We start from the raw sequence: 23,958 nt of genomic DNA on the forward strand, positions 1-23,958 counted from the left end.
AAGATAAATGGTGAACTTAAAAAATCATATAGGAAGAAACTGTTTTGAAAGAGACACAGTTCTTAGTTCGCATCACATCTAGGAATGGCAAGATGTTTGGAAACAATGTAAGAGAAGATTTATTAAACAAAAAAATGTGGAGTTCCCATTGTGGCTCAGCAGGTTAAGAACCTGGCTAATATCCTTGAGGATGCGGGTTTGATCCCTGGCCTCACTCAGTGGGTTAAGGATCCGGCGTTGCTGCAAATTGAAGCATAGGTGGCAGATGAGGCTCAGATCTGGTGTTGCTGTGGCTGTGGCACAGGCTGGCAGCTGCATCTCTGATTTGACCCCTAGCCTGGGAGCTTCCATATGCTAAAGGTGTGGCCCTAAAAAAAAATGAGGAGTACCAGTTCTGGGGGATGGAATGGGGGGTTCAGTGTATGTGAATATGGTTATTTTTGAGTTCTTAGCTTTTATTTCAAGGGTACATATATATATATAGTGTGTGTGTGTGTGTGTGTGTGTGTGTGTTTGCCTTTTCTAGAGCTGCTCCCATGGCATATGGAGGTTCCCAGGCTAGGGGTCTAATCGGAGCTGTAGCCACCGGCCTACGCCACAGCCACAGCAACATGGGATCCAAGCCGCGTCTGCAATTTACACCACAGCTCAGGGCAATGCCGGATCCTTAACCCACTGAGCAACGCCAGGGATCGAATCCGCAACCTCGGGGTTCCTAGTCGGATTCGTTAACCACTGAGCCACAATGGAACTCCTCAAGGGTATATTTTAATGATAATAATATACAGTTGAAACTAAGGGAAAGCGAGACTTGAAGAATACTCTGTTCTTAGTTCTTGGAAAGAAGATAAAATGTAGTGGGTAAGAGGGTAGACTTTAAGCAGACTACCTGGGTTAAGATCCTGGTTCCTCCATTTGCTAAGATGGCCTAGACAGTTCCTTAGCCTTTTTATAAAGTGGACATAATAATAGTGCCTACCTCAAAGGGATTGCAATGAGGATTAAATAAGATGCTATTATGTGGCTGATAGGAAACTGGTCGTTCCCTTTGTGGCTCAGCAGTAATGAACCTGATAGTATCTATGAGGATATGAGTTCGATCCCTGGCCTTGCTCAGTGGGTTAAGGATCTGGCATTGCTGTGAGCTGTGGTGTAGGTCTCAGACGCAGCTCAGATCTGGCATTGCTGTATCTGTGGCATAGGCTGGCAGCTGTAGCTCCCATTCAACCCCTAGCCTGGGAACTTCCATATGCCCCAGGTTGGCCCTAAAAAGACAAAAAAAAAAAAAAAAGAAAAGAAAAGTGCCTGGCTCATACTGAATACTAACGAAGAACTAAGTAAATACATGGAATATGTTCTCTTTCTGAGGTTAATGATTATCATTTTTATATTTTCCTTCTGTTCCTTTCTCTGTCTTTGTTTCTTTCTGATTTCTTAATTCTGTTTGAGGGTGCATGATATAAAAATCCTGATTGGAAGCACTGTGTAAATGGGTGGGCTTGTTGGGTGATCAGTCAGCAAGGAATCTTTTTCATTAGACAACCCCTAAATGGATGTTTCTGCAGTTGTAGTTTCTGTGACTATTTAGGTTCTGCAGGTGGTGATCCTCCCATGTCCTAGGCAGGTTGTGGTGCTTCCTTGCAGCCTTCAAATGCTCAGGCTCTTTGGTGCACATTGACTCACTTCATTACAGCATCATTTTCTGTAGGTTCTGAGATTGCCTTGCTCCAATCCTCCGTTCACCTTCCATCATCACAAACACTAGTTGGCATCTTTTCTCCTATCCTTTTACCAAATGTCTTTGTCTTTGCGGGTTTGCATCTTTTTGGTAAATGTATATGAATAATATGCTCTATTTAAGCAAACTCTAGTTTTGCCCACTATTTGCATTTCTATCACCTCTTTCTTCTTTATTCCCTTTAAAACACATGTGTATCTTTATCTTATTTGCTAAGCTCCTCATTATATGGAAAATGTAGCTAATTATATAGAACTGGTCCCAGTCACCACCACTCTTACATGGCTACTGGCATGACACAGTAGGAGGAAGTCAGAGTACAATATGAAGCTTTTTCATAGAAAACTTTTCAGTCCATAGAAAGCTTTCATTCTCCAGAGAAGTAATTGTGCTTTCTCCACATTTTCTGATTCTTCTCACGAGCACAAAAATATAGTATCCTGTGAAGTAGTTTGCCTTTTTATTCTTTACGGTCTAAAACAATAACAAATGTTTTCATTAAAAAAATCTTCAAAGTAATTTTTAGGATAAGAATATAATCCAGTACCATCTGAATCATATCTCATTAAGCTAAAAGGAAATTCCATTCATAGTACAATACTGGCTAAGCAAATCAAACTAACTTTTCACAAAAATATTTTTAAATTAATTTTTATCTGAGTATAGTACACTTTACATGTACTATTAAAATCCCCTGCTTAGTTCGTACTTCTTTCCCCAGAAGCACAAGAGGAAGGTAGACTGTGCTGATCAATAGACCATGACTTCCTGTCTTCACCTACTGAAGAAAAATGTAATTAATAAAATATTCCTGGAGAGATACATAAGAGCTTCCTTTCCTCAGAAAGCTATTCTTAAAAAGGATGTTCAAAATTATTTCTATTTCCTTTCTACCTTCAGTCATCAGAAAAATTTACAGCATATTCAAAAGTGACCAGATTACTTTTCATACCTTAAACATTTGAAGCTAAGCTAAAGCGGTAAAGCTGTAAGAGATAGTAACCATATAGTCTATTACCTACACAATCAAAACCCCTTATGTGATTGATCTCCACCCCTTCAACTTTGACTACAATTATAAAATGCAACACTTTGATTGCATATCAGTTTAGTTATGAAAGAAACGAAGAGAGTTATGAGTTTGGTAGAATTTTTGCTGTAAAAATGTATACCACAGCATAATCAGTTTTCATAATGTCATATATATACACACACATCACATATATGTGCCTATGTGTGTAGGTGTCTATGTATATGTATACACGTGTGTATATGTATATGTGTGTGTGTTCATTTAGATGGAATTCTGTATTTACCTTTTAATGCAAAGAGTTACGGAAGAGCTTGAGGAGACCGAGTATGTTGTAAATAGGTATATATTGCCCTCCCCCTAACACACACAAACTGAGGTTTCCACATAAAGCGTGAAGCCACAGCAAGGCACACGTCCTCAGCAACCCTCCTGCATTCTAATTTTAAAGTGCTTGTATTTGTCATTTCTGGGAAGGGAGAAATCAAGTGATCATTTACAGGATTTTACAAGTATGTTACCCATAGTGCAATTTTATTTTCTTCTTGAATAAGAAAACTTTCCATAACTTTTGCAGCTATACTTGTGAGAAATGAAAGAGAAGTGGTGGTTTTTTTTTGTTTGTTTGTTGGTTTTTTGTCAACCATGCAATATGGTGAACCAAATAGCCAAGTTAACGTATGTGCCCAGCAGCCCAAGAAAACTAATTGATTGAAACCTAACATTTATTTGGAGAGAAATAGCATTCCCTGTTTTATTTGCAAAGGCATGGGTTCTAGCTACCTGAAGTAGCCCCTGCAGCAGTTGTACATTCTAGTTATGAGTCTTCTGCTGAGCAAGCCGGGCTTGGGGTCCGCTTTTCCTCATGTCACCCATCCATGGAGGCCTGTGGTGTGATGAGAATTTGGGACTTTGGAGAACTGACATAGGTTTGAGTTCAGCCAAGTTACATAAATTTGGGCCAACTTTAGACCTCCAAATTTCAGTATACTCATTTGTAAAGGGGAAAATAATATTTTCTCATGAGATTGTTGTTGTGATTAAATCAGACCATATGTATAAAATTCCTGATACAGAGAAGGTCTTAACCAATGCTCCTTCAAATATGAAGGTAGAAAATCATGGGATTCCTAGGTTTTCAAGCCCCACTTTCATTCTAGGTTGTGGTCATAGTGTGACCTGACTTCCTGGTCACACGTCCAGCCTCTGATTTCCAAGGCAAGTATAAATGTCTTGGCTAATTTAACCTGTTGTTCTCTCATTGTCACATGCTATAATGATATTTGAATATGCTGTTTCTCTCCAGCCACCAACCAGGGGAAGTTTCTACAGACTTCACTTCTGCTTTCACTTAGATTTTGTGATAAGCATTAACTGTGGATGTACAGTAGCACTTTAAACTCTACACTCTTTCCCAGGACCATAAAGGACTGAACATCTCTGGCCTTTGCCTGCATGAGCCATGCTCCTTCGTTCTTTCTGATTTAGTCATGCTGGTCTTTTATCTGTGCTTGGACACCATTTGGTTCTTTTCTGTCTTGGGCTTTTGGGCCAGGTTTCTCCTTTGTTTCAGGTGCTCGTCCCTTCATTTTCACATGACTATTTCCTTGTCATCCTTAAGGCATCAGCCTTCATGTAACCGCCATAGAAGATCTTCTCCAACTAAATACACATAGGTGCTTGATTCATTTTACTGCCTTTATTTGTTTGTTTGCTCGTCACGGTTACCTAGAAGGCAGAGGCCAGGCCTAGCACTAGCACTAGCAGAGTGCCTGGTACAGAGTGAGGGTCAGGAAATGTGTGTTAAATGGATGAATAGCTCACCTCTATAGGCTTGCACGATTTAAGTCATTTCCTTGGATTAACAAGCATTAGGATCAAAATCTAAGAATTTGTATCTCTCCAAACCAAAAGGGATTTTGGCAGGTAGAATAAATGTTTAACTAGATGTTGTTGGGAAAAAAGAAAAAAATCTTGCAAAAATTTTGAAACACACACTATAAACCACTTTCAAAAATTTTTTTTCTCCTTTATTCATAAATCAATGATATGTCAACATACCTTCCTAATGATGATAATGATCTATTATGGATTTATATAGAATTCTTACTTAAGACTGAACAGCTTTTAACATAACTTTTTACCCTAACAGCTTCCCTATGAAGTACTTATCCTGATTTTATGCACAAAGAAAACTGAATTTCCTCTTCTATCAACTCAGCTTCTGATTCTAGGATGTCTAATTCTGAACCTGGAAGCTTTCCTGCAAAGCATTCATTGGCGTGAAATATTTCATTTCCTATTGAACGAAATTATATTGGCCCCATCTCCACTAAAACCCTGGCCCTATAATTCTCTAAATATTAGAGCTTAACTTGAACTTTTTAACTCATCTCTGTCAAACTGGTACTTTAGAAAACTAACACATCTTTTTTGAAAGAGAAAAGAAACTTTCTTTACAAGATGATAGATACTTGGAAAATGTATATATTTTTTCTAGCACAATCAGTAAGTATGTCAAATAGTTCATGCAGAGCCACCTTCTTTATTTCTGCCAGGAAAGGTCATCTCCTCTGCTGACAATCAGCAGGTGAATAGAATCCACTCGCTATCACCTTGAGAAGGTACCAATTTGAAAACTATAGAAATCTGTTGCTAGTCTTTAAGACATCACACCACTGGCCACCATAAGCTTAGGAAAACTCAACATGCCCTAAGGCCTTTCTGTGACTCATTGTCTTGCCTGATGAAGGAGACTTGGCAGAATCCCTCCATCAAGCAGACACAGAAGCCTGAGTGGGACTTGAATGCCCCACAGGCATAAAACATTACTTTGCTACTCCTGTCATCGTTCTTATATTCTAAGATATGGAAGAGGGGCCGTATCTTATCTGTGTAACAAAGTGTTTTGAATGTCTACTGGGCGCCTGACACTCTACCATGTATCCAAAGATGAAAAGGCATGGCACTGCCTTCTGAGAATGTATAGTTTAGTGGGAAGACAGATCAGTACATTAAGTCAACCTAATGTGTTCTGCATTGACCCAAGGTTCATGAGCAGGAAAAGCATAGAGGGCAAATTACTAATTTGTCTGAAGAAATAAGGAAAATTTTACTAAAGAGGTAAAATCCCAAGGAATCCTTAAGGTAATAATGAGCCAAATAGGCATTTTCCAGGCAAACAAAGGAAAAGGCAGGGACATTCCAGCAATAAGAAGATTATGTGATAGGATCAGATGCATGAGAGTGTTTGGTGTGGTATGAGAGTGAGGAGAAATTCCCTATGGCAAGTGGATATGGCAAAAGAGGAGAAAGATAGATGATGGGGCTGCCAGGTGGTTTGAGGCCAGACTGAGAAGGATTTGGAGGCCATGTGTTATGGGTTGAATAGTACTCCTCCAAAAAGCTATGTTGAGACCCGAACCCCTGGTATCTCAGAATGTGACCTTATTTGGAAATAGGGTGGTTGCAGACATAATCAGTTCAATTGAGGTCATCCTGGATTAGATTGACCCCCCATAATCCAACATGACAGATGTCCTTAAAAGAAAAGGGGATTTGGACACACACATGCACAAAGGAAAGATTATAGAAACTCACAGGGAGAATATTGCCATATGAAGCTAGAAGTAGAAATTGAATTATGCTGCCACAAGCCGTAGAACACCTGGAGCTGCGAGAATTTAAAAGAAGCAAGGAGGAATCCCCTCGTAAAGACTTCTGAGACATCACGGCCCTTCCAACACCATGATTTTGGATTTCAAACCTCCAGAGCTGAGAGATAATAAATAGCCATTGTTTTAATCCATGTACTATGTATATTTTATTATGGTAGCCCTAGGAAATTGATACACCATGTTAAATAGTATAAATTTGAATGTAATGGGATTACAATTCACATGGGATAAAAACTACTGAAAGCAAGAAAGCAATGCAGCCAGATTTGTGCATGAGATAAAAGGCTCTGACTGAGATGTGGAGTATAGATTAGAGAAAGGGAATGTAAAGAATTTGCAAGATTTCCAAAGCTTGTTGACCACTATAGTCCCTCAGTATCTGCTCATCTATGAAACAAACAAAAAGGATGGAGAAAAGAGCACTCTTCTCCTTCTCTCGGTTTGGTCCAAAACATTAGAGCTTTCCTGCCTTCGTAACATTACCTGGATAAAGAAAGGGGCATACTGGAGCTCCCTCATGGCTCAGTGGGTTAAAGATCAAGCATTGTCACTGCTGTGGCTCTGGTTACAGCTATGTCATGGATTTGACCGCTGGCCCAGGAAATTTTACGCGCCATGGGCATGGCCAAAAAAGGGGGGGGGGGGCATACTTTCATACTTTGGAATTCAATCCTCCTGGATCACCTTAGTTAGTGATGAGAATGTCACTATGAAAAACAGCAGTACTCAGTACTAATACTACAATATGGGCATTTAAAATGATGTTGATGTTGATATTTTGATATCGATTTAAAAATTCAGTTAAAAATCTTAGAACCATAAAGCGAATAAAATTAATTTTCCAGCCGCAAACCATTTCGGTTCCCAGAATTGTTTTCCTTGCTCTTTATCTTAATTAGAAAAACTGGTTTTCATCCATATTTTGAAATGTCTATTCCTGTGCAACTAAAAAACTTGTTAAGAAACATACTATCACTAAGATCAATACTAAGGATTCTGGAGTACAGCTGTTATTTCTGTTAGGGGTATTTCCTAGAAATGTCACGAACTATGATATTTGGCAGCTTTGATGCAAGCAAATGACTTTTCTCTAATTGAGGTAGGTGGCGTTCAAACCTATGACACACTACTAAGTCTATGTACTCTTTAGCTCCTTCTAATCTTGAATAGTTTAAATATAACCTAAAATAAATACTGATGTCTCATATATGTTTTTAGTGTTTCAGGCAACATAAATGCACGCACACACGGCACACACGCACACTTTACAAGTGATTATCTTGACTCAAGTGACAGAATTCACTAACAAACAAGAAGATACTGTTACGGCATTCTGTTCACATTCTGCGGTTTCCTCACAACCTCCTGAGACACAACATGTCATACTTGCATATGAGTAAATGATTTAATTACTATAAAACATATCTCCAGATAGCTTTCATCTCATTTACTGAATACCGTAATTGACAATGTTACAGAAATATTAATTATGTGGCATAACCAAAAATGTAAATTCTGTTTCTGATTGTATTATATTGAAGAAGCAATTTACTATCACTTCTTTTATTAAAAAAACATGAAGTACATACCATAATAAATTTAAAAATCAGTGAGATTATGCAATTAAGACTTTCTAAATAAACATGCAAACTTGTGTAGAGAAGTTAATATTAAGATGTCTTGGGCACTGATATGGAAAGTCATAAAATTCATTTGGGAAGGTTAAGGCTTAGAGAGAGGAAGAGTTTTGATTTAAGGAAACAGCTAAGGGCAGTACCAGATCTAAGGACAACACTAGTCTCTTCATTTCTCATTTGTCCTGAAAATGTGCTGAACTGTTGTCATGTGCCCTTCTTCCCTAGTTATTAAGGCATGAGTACACAAATGACAGGGGTTTTGTATTAGTGGTTCATACAAAATGATGTATTAGAGAGATTGGAAGCCTTAATCAGTATTATATGCTAGTTTCTTACCCTGAAGAACACATTCTCTCCAAGGAAAGAACAGATGTAAAATATTTGGAGCAGCTATGAACATGGATATTGGTAGAGGAGTGCCTTATCTCTCTGTGATTGGCATGTGTATCAGGACATGTAGTGGTAGAATTACTAAACAGGAAAAGACCAAACAAGTGATACAGGCACAGTTAATAGTGGTAAAAAAGTAAACCAGGATTACTCTATGTCTGCTTGCATGGCTGAGTTAAGTATACTTATCTACTGGGATTCATTTGTGTTTTTCACTCCTTTCTTCAAATACCATATTTTAGTTCCTATCATGTGCCTAGTTTTGGAGATTACCTCCATTTAAAAAATTTCTAATTTGCAGTTCCTGTCATGGCTCAGAGGTTAACAAACCCCATTAGCATCCATCAAGACGCGGGTTCGATCCCTGGCCTCATTCAGTGGGTTAAGGATCAGCGTTGCTGTGAGCTGTGGTGTAGGTCAAAGAGGCAGCTTGGATCCCTCATTGCTGTGGCTCTGGTATAGGTTGGCGGCTACAGTTCTGATTCAGCCCCTACTCTGGGAATCCATATGCCACAGGTGTGGCCCTAAAAGAGACAAAAAGACATAAATAAATAAATAAATAAATAAATAAATAAACAAATGTCTAATTTGCATTTACTATCTGGATTGTAGAAAGAAGGTGGCTATTTCTGAACCCATGCAATTGGTTTCAAATCAGATAATCTAAAAGATATTGACTTGAAGGAAGATTTACATGGATGTAGTTTACAGTTTAAAGCCCAAATTTCCCATACTCATAGATTCAGTCTACTTTGTTGTTAAAGTATAGAATGAGACAAGAAGACAAGAGGTTTTTGAAAGAGGAAAATGAAGATTTATTGATACATTACTATAGATCATTGCCTCTCACTCCTCTTAACTGTATAAAATGTTATTATCTCCAATTTTACAAAGAAGAAACGGAGGCACAAAACAACTACCTCATCTAAAGTAAAAAAGCTAACAAATAGTCAAAAATTGAACTCAGGCCTCTCTGATTCCACTATACCACAGAACCAAACCCTTTATGGAGAATAAAACTCACAAGTAAATTAAGAGAGAACACAACAAGCCAAAAGCAACCTCATCCATTTCTTTAGCAGTCAGCTGTACATAAAACCTTGGTTTTACAGCTACAGCCAGAGAATGGACCACCTCCCCTTCTTTTGATCACTTCCCTTTTCTCACTTTCTGTTTTGTGATTCTTTTCCAAGACCTCACTACACTGTCACTTCCTCCTAAAACCCCAAAGGACTATATTTCAGGAGGAGTCAGAGAAGGAAATTGAGGACAAAGAGGAGTAACTCAAAATCTACCTCGGAGGAGAAGTTGTAGCAAATACATACTTGCCAGATGGTGGGCAGGCTTTGAAGGGATAGAAAAGGAAATGGAAAACTAATGGAAATTAATCAGAGGAGATGGCTAATTCAACTATTCATCCTCTACTGATGAAGTTAAGTTTTACTCTGGGAGCTATACAGAGAATTTTAGAGTCAGTAGTAAAGTTAAGTTTAAAAGCAAGTCAATGAGTTCAACAAATTCTTCATTTACACCTGAATGTATAATCACCACCATGGTTGTAAGATAAAACTTTCTAGAAATGTATTTGTTTCCTTTTAACATTGGTTCTTGAGATTCTTGGCCACCAACCATATCCAGGCTGAGAGCTAAGGACCTTTACATAAAATATGTCTTATCATCTTAACAATAAGTCTGGGGGAAAGGCTATATTTTCCCACTACACAGAAGAAGCAACCAGGAATTGAACAGTAATGTAACTATGTATGTCATGGATTCTAAACTCAGGGTTTCTTCCTTTAAAATCTAATGCTGCATAACTTCTAAACATCAATGCTAATCACATGAAAAGTACAAAAATGTTCTGTGGATACTAGATATTGGTGATTAGTTGATAAGTTTCATTTTGAAAGGCAAACCATTGTACTGTCTCCTTGCCAGTGAGGTGGGGAGGGGGCATAAATCTAGACAGTGGAAAAAACAGGGACATATCATAGTTTATTCATTTCCAACTCTGTATATGCAAATTTAATTTCTAGTTAGTTCTGTTTTTGTTACTGGTGAAGACATAAGCTCACCTTTCTAGCAATTTGCCCAGATAAAAAGGCTGGAATGTTGCTTGACAACGCTTTGGCAGTAACCACCTTTGCACTGTGGTTCTATTGGTTGAATTTAAATTCAACTGTATTTTATTCAAAGGAGACTCTTCCACTTTCATCTAAACCGAATCAATGCACAATAAATATAGGCATCAAATTTACTAGTTGTGGTGAACAAGGGTATCCAAGGGTTACAGACTGTTTGGAAAAGCACATTATAGAAGCTAAGTATTCAATTTCAAAAGGCCTTTTAACATAAATATTTTAAAATTATCAGTTCAGTTACCATTTCACACCAATGATTTTCCCAAACCTATTCTGACGCTTGAAGGAACAGTAAGGAAAAAAAAAAAACAAAACATATTGCATTATTAACCACCACATAATGCCATTTAAAAACTAGCTTAGAATAAAGATAAAAGCAAAGCAATGGTTGACCATGTTGAACCAAATTAAACCTTTTTTTTTTTTTTTTTTTTTTGTCTTTTTTGCCATTTCTTGGGCCGCTCCCCTGCGGCATATGGAAGTTCCCAGGCTAGGGGTCGAATCGGAACTGTAGCTGCCAGCCTATGCCAGAGCCACAGCAACGCTGGATCCCAGCCACGTCTGTAACCTACACCACAGCTCACGGCAATGCCGGATCGTTAACCCACTGAACAAGGGCAGGGGTCGAACCCTCAACCTCATGGTTCCTAGTCAGATTCGTTAACCACTGCGCCACGATGGGAACTCCCTAAATTAAACCTTTTCACATACTTCTTTTTGAGTTGCTGTAGTATTATGTAAAGAACATCCCCCGCCCCCCCCGCCCATACACAGACACACACACAGACACATACCACTTCAAGATCCCATTTAAACCTATCAATTTGGTTCAAACATATTAGGATTTAAAGATCATGACCAAATGATACTGGAAACTCCCACTAAAGTAAATGGACTGTATAATTAACAAAATCAGACATTTCCTTTAACCCTCTGACAGAGGGCATGATTTTTGCTCCTCAGCAACTGGGTAGAATGCTTCAATAGGGGCCTTATGTTATAGAGAAATGTTGGCAGAGAGTTCCATGGCCACTAGAACTATAGGAAGGCAGTTGGATAAAACAATCACACTAAGGAGAAACTGGCAGAAGAGACAGTTGAAAAATTGGAGCATAGAAAATGAAAGAGTCACCCATAATTGGAGAAAGTTCCACAAATGAGTCAGGAAAATGACTTTTATCCAGCTTGGATGTTAAACTCAAAAGAACACAACCATGACCCACTTAAAAATCAGATTCCATTTAGAGTGTTACTGAAGAAAATAATGGTTATGTTATGATCATAAAAGCTATTTATATTCAAAAGCATTCGGTAAAATCTGGAAGATATTTCAGTGGCCTGGTCATTTATTATACACTTTGTCTGGGGATTTTTCTACTCTGTGATTTATCAAAAGTCCCAAACACTCTCTGATGGGAGTTTCAACCAAGTCAGTCTGGAAAGCACAAAACTACCTCTGGGGAAATATCAGTGGAACCTGTGAGATGCTCTGTACACTTTCATATAGGCAAATCATAGGAATTTTTAGTACCAAGAATTCTCAAAGGCTGCCCAGTGCACTCCTTTGCTGTGTTCTCAGTGTGAGGTCCCTAGAGTGACTTGACTCTCTTATAGGAACGGGATTTGGAAGACTTTGAAATCCCGGCTTGTCCTGAAACAGGGCTTAGCCCACTTCCTCCATCCTCAGAACCCTATTACCTCATTTGGAAAGTGAATTATTTACTTTACAGGGTTGTTGTGTTTGCCAGATTAAATAAATTGTGAAAGTGATACATATATGGGGGCTTCTCAAAAAGACTTCCTGGATTGGTGAAGATGAAATTAAAAAATCAGGGAATAATGAATTGTTTTCTTTTATAGAGGTGATTCTAAAACTTTGGTGAACATAAAAATATCATTTGAAGGAGCTTGTAAAAGAATTTTCATCCTAGAAATTCTGATTCAGTAAATCCAGAGCAGGCAGAACTTAATAATAAATACCTTAGATGATTCTGATATAGGTGGTTCGTGAAACCACACACTGAGGGGTAGTTTTAGAACATAATACTCTAGACAAATTGTAAATCAGGGGTTATAATTTGGAATCATCAGATGAGCTGTGATTTTTTTCTCAACGTCATTTCTTTCTTTCAAATTTTCAGGGTTCCAGAGCCTTCTAATTCTCCTCTAGAATGAGCTCACTAAGTCCCCCTCCTCAAGAGAACTCTATCAACCTTCCCATCCAATCAGCGTTGTAAGTGCACAATGGCAAAACATTCAAGTTCAAAGAACAATACACATTTCTTCTTGCCTATTTAATATTGGATAATAAAAGTTGTTCACCATTTTACATCTTAAAACATAAGGCTCTGAGTTTAGGAATATTGTCATAGGAATCAGGCCCTATTCCCTATATAATGGTTTGATATAATCCACAACCACTATTTATTCCTTCACAAAGTTGATTCGCAAATATTTATCATTGGAAGAAATCTCAGCGGTCAGCTAGTTTCATCCATTTGTTTTGGAGCTAAAGAAATTCTAACCTATAACATCTGGCTTGTCCTCCTATCCAGAATCCTTACAGACAAAGAAGTTTCCCATCCTAGGAAAGCCTAACTGAGAGGCAAGTCTATAGTCAGAGAAATTTTCCCACTGAACCAGTGTCTTAAATTACAGTCACTATTCCTTCATATAAACAGAATGTAAGACATTTGGGCTAACTTCTTTCGGAATGTCTTAACTCATGAGATAAGAAAGCAGGATCATGGATTCATTCCACAAAGGAAAACACTCCTCCAACAGAACAAAATTACCCAGAACTCTTTCTACTTCAAGAATTGAAAAGCTAGTGTTAAAGAGCATTGAAAAAATTATTTTCTCTAAAAAGAGATTCTCTGCCACGTCACCTGGTAAAATTGGAATGCCTTTTGAGTAATCGCTGCTTGGGGTTATTTCCCCAATTTCCTTCCATGTATAGAAAATTTAGAACTGATGGTATTTTTAATGTGAACCCTCATCTGCTGTTTTCACAGACTATTTTTGACTTTGCAGAGCGTATTCTGCTAACCCAGGCCCACACAGCTAGCAAAGATCCTAGAACTCTGGCCTCTAATTCTCTTCACCCTTTAGAAAGCTTTGAAAGATATTGATTGTGCAAATGTAAAAAAAAATTAACTTACCAAAAAAATAGCACATATAAAATGTGACTGGCGAAAGAACCCCTGAGAATATTGTTTTAACTGGAAGTTGTACCATTAACTGCTACAATGTACTGTATTCCTGTTATGGCTCTTTGCGATATATTTATCACTGTGTGGGAACAGTTTAATCTCCTCCATACAGAGAGCAGTAGGAGCTCTCAGTGGCCTCAAAATATGATGGCCCTTGCCAGAAACAACTGATCTAAATTTCTTGCAGGTGGCAGGTCTAACTTTTTTTTTTTTTTTTTTTTAAAGGAAATAACCCTTCTCTAAAAGTCAAATTTGTTTTTAAAGCTGCGGTGTCTTTAACCACTTCTTTTTCCAGTTTTTCAGTTGATACCTTGTCATGACTGACGGTGGGTTGCATCAATCATTCTGGGTTCTTACAGAAAATGTTTTGTGGCGGTGACTATCACATGCAAGAAACTAAGTGCCCTTTGTGGGTGACTGCGTAGGTACCTCTGATTTCTGGCCAAATCATTCAGAATGCCACAAATCCATTAAATCTCTCCACAGGGAGGAAAAAATTCCTGCATCCTAGAGCGAGAATTTATGAGTTCATTTCAATCACTACAAATGAAAGCCACCCTTAATATTCATTAGAGATTTTTACGGTGGCAATATGCATTATCTATTCGTGTGCCCCTCTGAAAGGCCACTTTCCCTTGAAACCTTACATGGCTCCAAGCCACTCTTTGTAGAAACAATGGCCTATGTCCAAGTGGAGTCAGAGGAAGCAAATGGATGACATTTCCTTATCCATTGGTAATGACTCCATTAAGCCACGATGGTGGCTGCGAGCTTCTAAGCTTTAAAAATTAAAGGACACATTTGGAATGGGCAGTCGTGTCATTGTATCACTTCTCTGCTGTCATCTGTGACCAAAAGTCCTGAAGTGAAAGGGACTTTTTGGTTTGCACCACAGAAAAATGACTTCCCAAGCTGACATTTCTTTGTGTGGAGAAATGTGTATACTGGGGACATAAGTGAGAGCTTGAGAACTCTTCATCTTTCCTTCTCTTTACCACCACAGTTCAAGTCACCATCCTCTTGCATCGCTTTTTCCCTTCCGGTCTATTCTCATCACTATATGGAAAGCAATCTTCTCAAAGTAGAAACTTAAGTATGTATGTATCAACAAATAAGAAATAAACAAATAAAACCCCTAGCCATTAGCTTAAAACAGTTCTTGCATAGCTTCCCATTGCTTATAGAAGATGAACAACAAAGCTTAGCATAGCCTATGAGGCCAGAAGTTGTCTGATCCTTCCTCAGACCTACCTTCTACAACATCTCCTTGCTCTCTCTCCCAGCCACGCTGAACACTCTCTCCTTCACCCTCGTTTTGGCTAGTCAACGCCTGTTTTTTACATCAGCTTTGAGCTCAATCATCCTCACTCCTGAAAGTGTTTCCTGACTCTTCGACTAGATCAAATACACCAATTATAGGCCTCCACAGAGCTGTGTAGTTCACATCAAGGTGACCACTTCATTATTATTTGTGTGGTTATTTTTATTTTTGTTTCCAATTGGGCTATAAAACTCACAGTGTTTCTGCTGTTGAACATCTTCCTTATCTGGCACAATGTAAATACTTCAAAACAAATTGTTGAGTGAATACATAAATGAGTTCCTGAATGTAATCCATTTTGTGCTAAAAATCGCTTTCAGTGGGTGAGATGTGGGCTTCAGTTTGGGTTGGGCTTGAGGTGAACTGCAAAAAGGCCATATTTCTAATCTAATTATTCATCAGTATGGTTGTATTTAATAGTTGGGAACCACGAGCTGCATAAAGATCTTACACTGAATATTCATAAGGGTTTTAAGAGTGAATTCAACCAGTTGCTTTACAACTTCCCAGGAAGGAGAGGAGACATGAATTTCTTTCCTTCATTTTTCATTCTCTCATGAAAAAGGTGTGGTATGCCTGAGAGAATCCAAATAAATATCATGATGTGCATGTGTGATATGGTTATGACAAAATATATGAAAGGAATTTTAAAAAGCTGAAATTGTTTATACGTAAAACCCTGCTAATGTGGTGACAATTTGGGAAGTCAGAAAAGGGCAATGATGAGCCCAGTACATGCACACTGAACCCCACCTTTTTTTTTGTCTGCATGCCTCAGAGATTCACAAGCATACGGACACCAGGTCACCGCCAAGAAGCAGGGTCTCATCCTATCCACCCTGTGTGCATTTGAACTAAGCAGTTCTGACTTTTTTATCTACAAGGGAAATTGGACAAAAATATTAAAAATCTTAAAAATTACTGAAAAAATAGTAAATGTACATTTACTGCAGCATTATCTCTTATGATACAAAATTGCTGTCAATTATTGATGGTGAGATTCTAATGCCAGAATTGGTCACTTTTGTGGTCACACATCCCAGAGCAATACCTGATATATCATAGACATAATGCTGTTTTGAATTGAATTAAAGGTAAATAATTATAAACATACAATTATAAATTGTAAGTAGATAGTGATAGTTGGCACTAGAGATAGTAGCTCTTTTTCATTAAGTTCTAACTGAGTGTCAGGTACAGTTAAACACGTTACATCCAATTCTTACAAGAGCTCCTCAAATAAACCTCCGTTATGTCTATAAAGATAAGAAACTGAAACTCAGAGAAATCAAATAACTTAGCAGTCACACGGAGAGTAGGCAGTGAGGCTACAGTTCAAGACGGGCTTATCTGGTTCCAATACTCATAATTTCCATCATGTATATGACTCCTCTTTGCCACCATGTTTATTTACCTTTCTGTTGAAAGACTATTTGGTGATGGAAAAAGTATGGACTGAGAGTCAGAAGGTTTCTCAGTACCATCTTGATGTCATCTGCTGTGGGACCTCTTCATGTATCTCAATTTCTTCACCTGTAAGATGGCAATAATGCTTTGCCTAGTTCATAGCACTAATATAAAATGAAATGTGAGAACAGTTACACTGCATCTCAAAGGCAGGGATTCTATTTAGTAAGTAATTAAGCCCCTACCTTCAATCGGCACTTTCACATGTATCATTTCATTTCATACAGCAAGTTAGGAAATAATGTCCTCATTTTCATGGATGAGAAAGTAGAGGTAAGTGAGTAGCCTAAATTCAGAAGGTTCAAAGCCATGCCCTTTTCAGGAAAACTTTGGATTCTTACAGATTTGGGCTTAAAATCCAGTTCTGCAGCCTACTATTACATGATATAAATTAATCTATTTTATCATTAAAATGAGACTACTAATGCCACCAAACAATCACAACACATAGACAACAAATATCAAAGTACTTGAAACACAGTCAAGTGCTAAGTCAATAGAGACTATGATTGTCATTATATAGACATGTCTGCATGATCAGGATAAGAATTCAAAGGTGGTACTTAGTGTGTGTATATGAGAGAGGGAGAGAGCGAGAGAGGGAGAGAGAAAGAGAGAGAGAGAGAGTAAGAGAGAAATGGGTGATGGAGGCAGAAGAGGATGTCTCACTCCAACCCAGCACTCCTTACACAGCATAGCCCCTGTTCTTCTGCTTTCTTTTATAATCTTACTTAAACTTCACCCGCCCATTTGTCAAAGCTGGATTTTGTCCTCTGAAATGGCATTCAAAAAGGATGTTTACAAGTAGTTCTTTTTGAGTGGCAGAAATGTTATTCATTCCTGAGAGTGGAATATATACATTTTGGTTCATGAAGAAGTTTTTATGGCCAGGAGAACCTGACTGAATCCCACCCAAGTCGATATGCATGTGCATTGCTGCTTGTTCAGAACACAAGGAAGTAGCCAGGACAGAGGAAGTACAGTTGGTCAGGAAAAAATAAATAAATAAAGAAAAACCCCAAACCTAAAATAGCTTATGTTAGGAAAAATGATGAAAATAAGGTCAACAATAGTTATCTGGGAAGTGAGAAAAGAGCTGCTGTGAAAAAGCTGAAATAAAATCTTTATGTACTAATCTCTTTCTGCACATAGGATTTATTTTCCTTGGTGTGTTCTTATAGCCCAAAATGCTGAAAATAAAAGGAGCTGTAAAAATCATTGATAGCTTCCCCTCTTTTTAAAGATGAGGAGACCAAATACCATGGAGACTAAGAAACCTGACTCAGAGATCCTAGAGAGTGACAGAGTTCAGTTCACAATCAGCTCTCCTGACTCCAACCTGTGTTCCTTTGGTGTATAATATGGCTTCTGACCATGCTTCAAACTCAAAATATACTTTGTCTTTAGATTATTTAGCAATATTTGAATTATGAGCTTTTTCCTCTGCCACCAAAGATATTCTACCAACCCTTGGAGTGTTCTCCAAGTCTCCTTATTTAAAAATGTTCTGACATTCAGGCCTCTCTCCTCCCAAAGGCCAATGTCCAGCTTTGGTGATTATTTTGCTGAACCATGCAAAAGAATTAGGCTCTCAGAAAGAAGCCTGAGGTCAATGCACATAGTTGGAGCCCCTTCAGATTGACATTCATTTCCCTCCTTTGTCATTTGAGAATCCAAATAAACAAATTTCAACTTTCCTGTAGAAGCCAAAATGTAGTTATAATTGATTATCATGGATCCTATATCATTATCACAAGAGCTATTCTAAATTACAAATATTTTATGATGACTTTAGAAAAATTATTTATTGTGGTGATTACCAATTCAACTTTCTTCTTAAATTGATTCACTTGTATAAACAAGCAAAGAGAAACAACAACAACAACAAAAAAAAAAAAAAAAAAAAAAAAAGGAGAGAGAGAGAGAAGTGAGACAAAACCCTTAGGGCAATTAATGAAAAAAGAGGGAGTCTTGGTTTCTATAACAGTTTTAGAACTATATCAAAGCTCTGTTATTTTCATTGATATTCATGAGGTTTGTGTAATTAGGAAAAGCCATACACCAACTCAAATAATTAGACTTTCTTGCATTCTACATTGCTCTGCTTCAAAAGTCTAATTTAATAATACCTCTAGTTATCCTGGACTTCTAGAATAACACTTCACACATACAGAGAAATTGTATTTTCTCATTTTATCTTTATTATACAAGATTTTATTAGAAAAGACAGTTAAACATTTCCTAAACATTCACTCTCCTCAAACTCAACCTAAATAATTTACATAAATCTGATATCTTGTACTATTATAATAGATCATAATTTAAGTGTTTCTTCTCTGAAGCTCTCTTTTTTAATGTAAATGTGTTTGTACCTCTGGCCAGAGCTTTTCCAGGACTACTGCATATACATGTGCTAAATATGTTTCCCATCTTAGTGAATTTTTATACCAAGGATTGTGATTATTTTTCCTTTTAACTTCTTTTTCAATAAGACCTTATAAGCTCTCATTATAAATATGAAATGGTAAGTTGCAAACTCCTACCCCTCACATACACATTCATAGAATGAATGGCTCACAAGGGACTTGACATGAGTTTTCTAATGAGTGAATGAATGGATGAATAAATAAATGAATGAATGAATAAGCTGTTGCACCATCTCTCATTTTTCAAGTTCTTCTCTTGGGTAAATGTTAATTCTCCTTCCATCAAACATTATATTGGCTATAATTAAAAATTTGTCACATGAAATACTTATAATTAATTGTTCTTGCTCATTTAGGGTCTTAAAATTATTTTTAGAACCTTGATTCTCAAGTTCATTAATTTCAGTGCAAAGTGTAGTAAGTATAAATATCTTTTTTTTTAATCACATTTTCCTATTTTTATTTTTGAATTTCTCAGTCCCTGCCTTCCTTTTCACAAGTTGTCCAAACTTGCTCATTAAAACTTGTCCTCAGAGTTCCTGTCATGGTTCAGTGGTAATGAACCTTACTAGTATCCATGAGAATGCAGGTTAGATCCCTGGCCTCATTCAGTGGGTTAAGGATGTGGCTCAGATCCTGTATTGCTGTGGCTGTGAGTAGGCCAGCAGCTGTGCCTCTCATTTGACCCCTAGCCTGGGATTCCCCCATATGCCACTAGTGTGGCCCTAAAAAGACAAAAATAAGTAAATAAATAAATAAAACTTGTTTTCTTTCCTTACCACCATAATTCCAAGGTAAGCAAATAAAACTTTTTTAAAGCTGCTTTAACAAATAGCTTTTGGTGTTAGAGCTGAACACAGGGCATTAAACTATGAGGAATTATGCATTGATGGTTCATTGCCTGTCATCCTCTGGGTAGATGTGTGAGCAGTCTTCTTAGCTTATTCACTGGGTCAGTAAAACTACCCCCATCAGTATGACCACAGTGACTTTTTGGCAGACGTCTAACATTATTAATGTGCAAAGAAAATGATAATAGAGCCTGTGAAGTTAATTTTGCTTTTTTTCTGAAGCATGTGCCTCCTTACTCTCTTTTTACTGGTCCTCTCAATCCTCATTCCTTTTCACATATTTTTTTTCCCTACAAAATGTACACCATGAATTCTTATACATATATATTCCTAAACTCATACATTTAATCAAACAGGTAGAGAAGAAAGGAAAAGCTAAATGAGAAAACAATACAAAGCTATGGAGATGGAAGAAAATCATTGTGTTTGGATTAAAGACAGCAACACTTTGCCTATAGCTGAGTGCATGTGTGAAAGAGATTTGTGGGGATTTAGTTGAAGGTCACTTGTGATGGAGCATGAAAATGTGAGAAAAAAGAATGTATACATGTATGTGTAATTGGGTCACCATGCTGTACAGTGGAAAATTGACAGAACACTGTAAACCAGCTATAATGGAACAAAATCAAAATCATTATATAAAAAAAACGAAGGCAGATTAGGTGAATGAGTTTGCTTCTGACCCTGTCGGTGTTAGGGAGACACTTAAAGGTTTGTAAGGGGAGAAGTAACATGATCTGGTTTGAGCTTCAGAATCATTAATCAGGTAGCATTAATCAGATGGATTAGTAAGTAAATTAATCTGGTAGATTAATCTGGTAATGACGTGTCATGTTGATTGAAGAAGCTAGGCTAGGGTCAGAGACTGGAGAGAGATTGCCAAGGTTGAGAATAGAAAGACAAAAGTGGAAGATAGGCACAATAGCTTACCTTGGTCTTGTCACCTTTCTCCCATAGGTCAGTAGTTTGGGGAGGGGAGGGGGACTTCACTCAAACCATTTAGTAGCAGGGCTATATTTCCCCAAAGCATTTTCCAATGTCAGTCATTAGAGTAGCCACTTCTTCTCATTTGAATTGAAAGGTTAATTGTAAAATCATTGTTCCTTTATTTTTTGGTTAGCATTAACACACATCCTGTTCCTCTCACTGAAACAGCTCTGTAAAAAAAAAAAAATCTTCCATTCCCCAAACTTTCTCTTTTGGCCCAATTTTGTCAGGTTCATGAGTATACCAATGAGCTCTTTCCCCTCCACTCTTCTCGTCTTCTTATGCATTTTAAGATGCTTTAAGTAGGGCTTTGCTTATTTTCTCATCTTGAGATTTTGCATATAAACGTCATTCATTTTTCTTTGATTTTTATGCGAGTTGGTTTCTCATTATTACCCTTTCTCTATCCATACTGCATTTGAATTTCGCTATATGTATGTCTCTGTTTTGTCCTTTCAGGTCTTTGACTTTCCTTCTTCCTAAAAGAGCTTTTGCTACAATCATCTTTAAATATATCACACTATTTTTATAAAAGAGATTTCAAAATATTTAGGCATTTGAAGACAGGAAGGGAAATTTGTTCCCCCTTTTATGTCAAGATTACTTCCATTTCTTAATATTGTGACAATAATTTATTTATCCTTCTTATAAATCTGAAAAATTATCCCAGATTTTGAAAAATATATTAGCTATTATTTTCATATTATATAAAACTATTATTATACTAAATATTTAATATTTACATGTTAAAGGAAGGTCTCATCTCCTTTGCAACACACAAAATTTTGTTCTTGCTCTTATTCCCAATGAGGTCTAGGGCTCACTTTGATCTTTTTGTTAAGATGCGTCAAGTTCTTGGCATGCAGGATTTCATAAGTATGCTTCAATCATTCTTCTTGTAAATTAATTGTAAACACTTGGCTTCAAATATTATTTTTGGTTTCCTCTACTGTTACCTTTCTTAAGATGCATCTGAAATTCCCTCTCAAAGCCACTTATCTTGAGTATTAGAAAGGACCAGCATCCTTAAGTAGTTTTTCCTTTCACATTTCTATTGCAGAGCATACACTTTCATAAATCTCATCTTTTGCCTTTCTCAATGTGTATCAATTCTATTATTGCTCATCTTTTGCCACCCCTCAGATCCTATAGACCTTACAAACAACTAAACTGCACATTTATGTGTGTCTCATTCTCCCCCTGTTGACTTCTGTGAAGAGTCCTTCACAAATAATGTATTTCCATGTCTAGATTCAGTTTGTTTATGATACCTACTAAGTAAAATGTTGCTTCGTTCCAAGCCCAGGACAAGCCTCTGGACTCTTTAATTTTGGTATAAATATTATCTACTATTGACCGAGTCCTGAGGCCATTTCATTTTCCCAACATCTCTTTGTATGGTAGATATTGATAACCTTGTTTTACGCATGAGTCCTTTCCGTGTGCGGAGAACCACTCAGAGAAAAAAAAGGTGAGTGGGGTCTGAAACCAATACAGAAATGGAATTCGTGCACTAAGGAAAGTAAGGAGTTTGCCTAATCTCACTCTGCTAGTGCTGTCGGAGCTGGCATTAAACCTAGTTCTCTATGAAGCAGCTTTGAGGATGCAAGCCTGACGCGAACTAGCAGGGAGTTATATCGAGGTGAATAAGGACTATTTGGAAGACAAGTCAGTTTCAGACCACCTCAAAATTCTGCTTTGATAAGGGGATCAAAGACACTGGAATCTACTATTGCTGAAATTTCTGACATCAAGAAACTAGTGTGCTTGCAAATTGTTTTTATTTCCCCTTAAATGTGGGGTTTAGGCTCAGCTCCAACACATCTGAATATGTTGGTACATTTAGGAAAAAAATCTTGCCACACTTTTATCCTTTACAAAAATGTCATTGCTGACTACTGGCATTGATAGTAAGTAACACTCATTTGAGAAGACATGTTTTCCCTCAACACTATCTGCTCTCTGTATCTTCCCTAGAATGAAAGTTAAAGTAGAACCCAAATAATAGCCCTGCAAACACTACAGAAAAAAAAATACTAGCTATGCTAAAATGAAACTAGATATTTTTACTTGTTATTATTATAGTAGATATGTGTAGAATATAAAAATGATAATTTGCACTCACCCAGCTTCTTTCACTCTGTCTCAAATCCCTAAGTGTAAATGGTCTCATTAAGTTCACCAAACCAATTTAACTCTAACATGTTCTTGAACCCTCTCTCTAAATCCACTGAGGTTTTCCTGTCACAAATGTTGAACATTATCATCTGAAATTCTGAGCATCCTGCAGATATGTTTGACCTTCTTCAGATAAAACTCACTTAATCATTTAGCGATATACTAAAACAGAAATACCTAAATAAAAAAATAGAAACATTACTATGTGTATACCTAAATCAACACACATATCCACAAACACTCACATACATGTAATAACTGTGTTCATGGACAACTGGTTTAGTATAGGAACAGTTAGAAGAATGAGAAGAAATGCTTTATCTACAGCTATGGTGACAAAACCCATTGTCTTCTAAGCCCCATTCACTTAGTTAGCAAATGTTACTCAGACATGTATTGAGTGCCCATAACATTCCAGAGACTATGGAAGATACACAGTTAAATTACTTACAGCAGATAAACAAATTCCCAACTCACAGCACTGCAGGGTGGAGTATAGTGAGCTCCATGAAGACTAGAGCAGTGCATGTATTGTTTAGCTCTGTGTCCTCAGAATCTAATATTGTACTGGCACACAGTGATGCCAACATGTGTTTGATACATATAAAATAAATCAAAGTTGCCCTTAAGTTATCTAGGATTTCGAAGGAAGGAGAGAACACTTATTTTTGGCATGACCCAGGAAGGCTTTCTAGAGGGCAAAGTATCTGATCAGAGTCTTAAAGGAAAGAATAATATGCCAGGCAGAGCCCAATACATAGGAAGACACAAAGATAGAGAGGCATTGCAAGAGAGTTGTTAGGAATAGCAAATCATTCACTTTGGCAGTTCTATAAGGAAGAAGTGGTAGACAAAACTGAAAAGCTAGATGGAGGCCGGACTGCTGAAATCCAGAAATGCCAA

The 23,958-nt window shown here is 37.4% G+C and overlaps 1 long non-coding RNA gene across 8 annotated transcripts in view; it reads left to right on the forward strand.

Annotated features, from left to right (window-relative positions):
- Positions 1-23,958, forward strand: part of LOC102161811 (uncharacterized) — a 277,061-nt gene that overhangs the window by 161,765 nt on the left and 91,338 nt on the right. For 2 of the 8 annotated variants that reach the window (XR_014824994.1, XR_014824993.1), the window contains one exon: positions 12,755-12,846. The exons of 2 other annotated variants lie outside the window; for them this stretch is intronic. This is a non-coding gene — a long non-coding RNA (uncharacterized LOC102161811). Of the gene's footprint in view, positions 1-12,754; positions 15,779-23,958 lie in introns of those variants that run through there. 4 more of the 8 variants (XR_014824992.1, XR_001300625.3, XR_014824996.1 and 1 more) reach the window with 2 other exon arrangements.

Source organism: Sus scrofa, chromosome 13 (assembly GCF_054392235.1).
Source record: "Sus scrofa isolate SSC_HxYL_T2T_F1_AM1 chromosome 13, Sscrofa_HxYL_maternal_Yorkshire_Landrace_v2.0, whole genome shotgun sequence".
NCBI lineage: Eukaryota > Metazoa > Chordata > Mammalia > Artiodactyla > Suidae > Sus > Sus scrofa.